Source organism: Orcinus orca, chromosome 12 (genome assembly GCF_937001465.1).
Source record: "Orcinus orca chromosome 12, mOrcOrc1.1, whole genome shotgun sequence".
NCBI lineage: Eukaryota > Metazoa > Chordata > Mammalia > Artiodactyla > Delphinidae > Orcinus > Orcinus orca.
The window spans coordinates 77,650,200-77,656,199 of NC_064570.1; positions in this window are offsets into that span (position 1 = coordinate 77,650,200).

A 6,000-nucleotide genomic window follows, 5' to 3' on the forward strand; every position below is an offset into this window, starting at 1 on the left:
ATGATTCATATCTCTAGTGGTATGAATGATACCTTGAAAAATAGAATCATCAATTCACAAATACGGCCTAAATAAAGTGTGCCGGTTATTGGTTATTTTCCTCACCCTCTAGCCCTAACCTCTAAATCTATCCTGCACCCTTGGCCTGTGAAAGCTGACTCCTTGGGAAGAAATCACTTGGGATCTTCTCCTGTCTGGCTTTGGGTGGGGCTCGGGCAACAGGAAGCCCCAGCAGGAGGCGAGAGGGAGAAGGGGACAAGTCTTTGCTCTCCCATCTCTGTCAGTAGCCGTGTCCCACCACACTCTGCCTGTCGCTGGGTGTCTTTTTCTCCTCACCCTCAGCTTCCACTGAACTCTGACAACAACAGCATAGATGTTTCTACCTGCATGCCTCCAGCATTGGGAATGGTAATGCCTTCCCATTAGCAAGTTCCCATTGCTAGTTTCTGAATGCTTTACCGTTCTTAGTTTATGTTCTGAACTTGCTCACACCTATGTAAATCATCTTTTTACTAAAGCCTTATAGCATTTGCACCCTTTGGGAGAAATTTCTTTCCTTCTGTAACTCTGACTGATACACAAGGGGTCAAGGCTTCAGAGAAGAGCACTGGATTGGAATTAGAAGTAGACTGGCCACTAATTGGTTCAGGGATCTCTGGAGAAAATGCTTTAGCTTTTCTGAACCTCTGTTTCACCTCATGTAGAAAGGGCAAGACATTAACCTCTGACTCCAAACCATACATGGCGTACGTGATTGAAAGAGAAAGTGGCAGTTTGGATTGGATGACAAGCCTTGTCATTTTTAGATAGTGGAAGCAGATACAAGTTCAAACAGGGTGAACTGGAAACTATCTCACGCACTGTAAAGAAATGTTTATCTTTGTAAGAGAAAAATACTAAGAAAATTCTCAAGCCACACATAGTCTCAGGCTGGATTTCCTCTAGATAAGGAAAACTGATGCAAGGGCACAGGAAGCTGGGCAGAAGTGGATTATAAGGACTTCCTGTGGGAGAAGGCAGCTGTTTCCTTGATTCCCAAATGCTGTAGTTAAGGAGGATTAAGTTAGTGCGGAGATACGGGTGGGTTGCCGTCATTGCCTAACAGCACATGTGCGGAGCTGCAGCCTGCAGATGTGGGCATCCCCTGGACTCTAGTTTTAGATCCTTCTAGGTGCCCTTCTAGGGCCAGTGTCTTCATTCATTCAGTTCCTAGACTTTGTCAGGTTCTGCTTGCCACTCCCAATGAGTTTTTTTTTAACATACTTTTCCATTCCCAGGTCTTAGAAAATACAAAATTGGAGGGTTTAAATTTATATTTTATTGAAAAACCACATAAATTTTAAATAAAACCAGAGTTATTCATTCAGCTTACAGAGTTCCTCTCTCCTGGAGGGTCCTAATGTGCTGTTGAACTGTAGCAGAAGGTGAGCTACTGAAATGTTGAATGTGGGGATGAGTAAGAGATTACGGAGGAAAAGTAAGCAGAGGAAAACAAATGATGAAATTGATGGAGAGAAGAAATATATTTGTAAAGAGACAGAGAGCGAGAGGGACCGAGAGCTAAATTTTACTCAACAAATGAGCAGATGAAGAGGAATGTCTTCCTTATGTTCGCTCCTTGACTAAATGTAGGAGAAAAGAAAACGACCTCAGTGATATTCTGAGGAGTTTTCATTGAATATTTAATTTGGAAGTAATTTTTCCAGAAGAAATGCTGAAGGTGATGACTCACAAAAATACTATATTCATATGATATTGGAATGAATGATTTTTTGAAAAGGCTCAAGGATAGCTGTCTAACGTAATTTAATACATTTTGAAAATAAGAACAAATGGAATAACAACCACCACTTGATTTTGCTCATTGTTTTTCACTCATCATAAGAAAGGAAAGGTCCATTGAAATGAGCCTAGACATTCTTATTAAAAGCGAGAGCAATCATTTAATTGATGTCTGTGATGGGAATAGCTTTTCTAGGTGTAAGAATCAGCTTCCGAAGCCAAGGAACACTCCCTACTACATTAATGCTATATGGATACCTTTTGGAAGTTCTTCCAGCTTTTATCAGATTTGTTTGATTTTATTTGGGGTATTTTTTTACCCAGCCAGCATCATTTGCACATGAAGGTTCCAAGGAATCCTTATTCCAAGAGCAGCTTGAATCAATTCAGCTTTGGCACATCAGAGCAAGACCTAAATGTCTCATTCTATTAGTATGTCATCTTTTTGGCATGTATACTGTCGTTATTCACGGCACTTAATTCTGTGGTCATCTTCTTTTTCCTTGTTGCCTTATCCATAGCTCATGTTCCTCAGATCCAAAAACACCAAGAAATTATCTTGGGAAAAGCAATAGAAGGCCTAATTTTTAGTGTAGAAGCCATCAAGACCTGGGGCTGTAGGGAAGAAAAGTATACGGGAGAAACACCAAAGAGGAGACTGGTGACCAATTCTCTAAATTCTGATGAATATCATTAAGATATTCCCTCTTGATATTTATCACAGATTATAAGAAACTCCTAGTGACTCTTTATCTCCATAAAACACTAGAATACATAACTCTATGAAATTGTAGACTATAATATCCAGTTATTCTGGTACTATAGCTTTTATAGAAATGATACATCATAGTCATGAGAGTTGATCTGAAATTAACTTCTTGAATCCCCAAAGCCCTTGGAAGCTTAAACTATTGTTTCCAAAGACCTTTTAAATGATGGGCTTTAATTATGATTTTCAAATGACTTTTTACTTAAACATTTTTGTTGACACCCTTAAGTCCTTCAGCATTTCAGCTGTGAGCAAAGGTAGCCAGCAATAGTGGCTGCAAATATAATACACAATAGAGTCCAGTCCATACCGTTAAGGTGAAAGTCAAATTGCACCTATCATATATATGATGGTGAGTATTTCTCTTGAGCTTTCATCGGTATTATTCTTGTTTCCATTAGAATTCTAATGATTTATCAGTTCAAAGTGGATTACTAAAAACAGAGTTTAGGCTTCCCTAGAAAAGACCAAAAGTAAAACTTTAGACTGAAACATAGGCTCATTTTGTAGGTGGCAAGAGGTACCAGTGAGGCGCTACCTTTGGGATTTTACTATTTTCTCAGACAAGAACATTGCAATATAACTAAGCAAGTTTTGTTTCCTAGAGGAAAGGCATTTCTGGCAGATGAAGCCACTTTTAAAAAGATGTGAAGGAGCGTGGAGGGGGAAGGGAGACCGGGTGGGCACAGGGATATGTCGGGAGAGGGAAATGGGAACCAGATGGTGGAGAAAGGGCCTTGCAATCAAGCTGAGAAGGCCAACTTTTATCTTGAGGATGAGTGTGGAGGTGATGGAGAGACGGGGCGGGAGATATTCACTCCGAGTGTGACATGATCAGAAGTGCCTGGATTTGTTTAATTTATTTAATCCAGGCTTTCCCCTGGCATGGCTGGGTCTCAGAGTCACTCTGGAATTCTCCCCTCCAGTCACTGGCTGAGAAACAGAGAGGCAGCCGTGAGCCAGAGCGGGGAGAACCAGACCCGGGGCACCGTGTTACTTAAGAGGTCCTTTCTTTGGTAGTGTATATATGTCCATGCCACTCTCTCATATATACACTACCAAACGTAAAATAGATAGCTAGTGGGAAGCAGCCACATGGCACAGGGAGATCAGCTCGGTGCTTTGTGACCACCTAGAGGGGTGGGATAGGGATGGATGGGAGGGAGGGAGATGCAAGAGGGAGGTGATATGGGAACATATGTATATGTATAGCTGATTCACTTTGTTATAAAGCAGAAATTAACACACCATTGTAAAGCAATTATATTCCAATAAGGATGTTATAAAAAAAGAAAAAAGAGCTCCTTTCTTGCCTAGGGTATGACTGCTTTGCTTAATTCCGAGGGAAACTGAACTTGCTTATAAAATTACTGTTAGATGACCTGTCAACATATTTGTTTGCATAGAGTCAGGGAACCAGAAGAGCAATACCTCCTTCTCATCATGCATCTGTTTTGTGTCCTTTGCTGCGCTGAAGACACATTTGAATTTCCTAGCCAATTCTGACTGAATGGAAACTCAAATCCTACAGATATGGACAGAGGTATTATGTCGTTATTAAGGGACTTTTCTTCACTCATTCCTCATTCTCATTTTTCATTAGGATTATGCAGATGTGGACTTAAGAACTCTCTCAAGCAGGGAGCTATGTTCACTGTTCAAACGGGCAGATTATTCTTCTAAACCAGGCTTACTCTCAAGGAAGGAGAAAAGAGCAAAGAGATTCAGTTCCTGCCCAAGGCACAGTGTGTTCTCATTCGAGAATGCATCAAGATTTCCAAACGGGAGGGCTGTCCCCGTGACTGATATTTTTAGATTATACTGAAAAACTCAGAGAAGTTATCTGGAAAACAGTCAAACAAAACAGCTTCTCAATCTACACTAATGGAAACCCACATTATAGACGTGTGTTATTATTAAACACATAGTAGGCAATCAAATATTTTTAAAATAAATACTGAGCAAAGATTCTCCGGGAAATTGAATGACTTATAGATGTAGGATATTCCAGTGTAAGGCTAAACTACTTGGACACGTCTCCCTCTGTGGGAATTTCGCAGATTTGGCCGGGTTTTGTTTTGTTTTGCCTGCTTCTGTTTGCTTGGTATCGAAGATTTGAAATCTGAGGCTTTCCAAGTGCAATTTGTTCATTTTGAGCGCTCTAATTCAACAGAGCACACTTAAAACATGTTTTATATTGTTAATTAATTTATTCAGAGGCACTGTGTCAGCCTTTTTTGGTAAACTGAAGAAGTAAGATACCTTCTGGTCTTCACAAATTTTTAGTTTACAGCAAAGGATCATTTCTTAGACAGTATGAAAGTGACATCATTTGGAGCACAGCTCAAATAGTAGCCCACTAGCTATCTACTCCTTTATCTCAGTACATTTCCAGTGTTCTCAAACGTGGCAGAATTTATGCATTTCCTCCTGTCTGCCTCTAAATATATTCAGGTTTTCCCCTTCAGAAAAATCATGTTAGGGTTAGGGTTAGGGTTAGATGGTCGGGGTTAGGGTTACACACTGAATCTCGTTCTGTCCTTTGTCAGAGAAACTTCTGGAAAGATGAGTCTCTGCCTTTTGCTTCCACCTCCTCACTATCGACTTAAACCATCGTTCTGTGAACTATTCAACTATGACTAACACCCCCTCCCCGACTCTGCTCCAGTAGCCCTCACAGTGTTACTAACGATTGCTGGATACAAAGCCTTTTTTCTTTTTATACTGTTTTTTGATGTTTGCTGAATAGAACACTTTTGCGTCCTTCCCCCTTTATGACTCTCTTCCCTGTTTCCCACGAAATTCGTGCCTTCTAGTTCCCTGAAGGGCTGCTCTCTCCCTTGCCTGATGGGTCCACTTTGTTTCCCGTAGATGTGGGTACTTTGTTTCCCGTAGATGTGGGTACCTGCAGGGTTTTCTTGCCTGCCCCGCTTCTATTCTTCTTTCTTCTGGTTCTAGCTCTCAGTTTTCCTTCAGAGAATCAACCTCCCCGGCGTCCGCAGCCCACGGGGTCCCAGAGGGGCTGGCCCAGCTCCTTGGTTCCAGGGTCAGGCACCTGGACCTGGCCTCTACAGTCAGCATATTCCATCCAGGTCCTTAGCGCCTCCCCTACCACAGGGACTGATCGAGGGGTGGCTGTGTGACCTGAATCAAGCCAGTCCGTGGCAGGCTGGAACATTTGCTAGAACTATTGGGAAGGAAAGCTTCTTGTCTCCGGCATCGCTGACCTGTTAATATAGAAGTCTAGACCTGCAGGTGACAATTTTACTTCTGCCAAAGGAAGTGAGGAGAGAGGGAGGCAGGACGGGACGGTGTAGCCTGAGTCAGATGAAGGGGCCTCCATGCAGCAGGCAGGGCTGAAGCAGATGAGCTTGTCCTCAGGGCTGCCGTGGCCTGGGGAGAGGTCTTTGCGCCCAAGGGGTGAGGTTTGAGCGCTTGCTACCTTTATT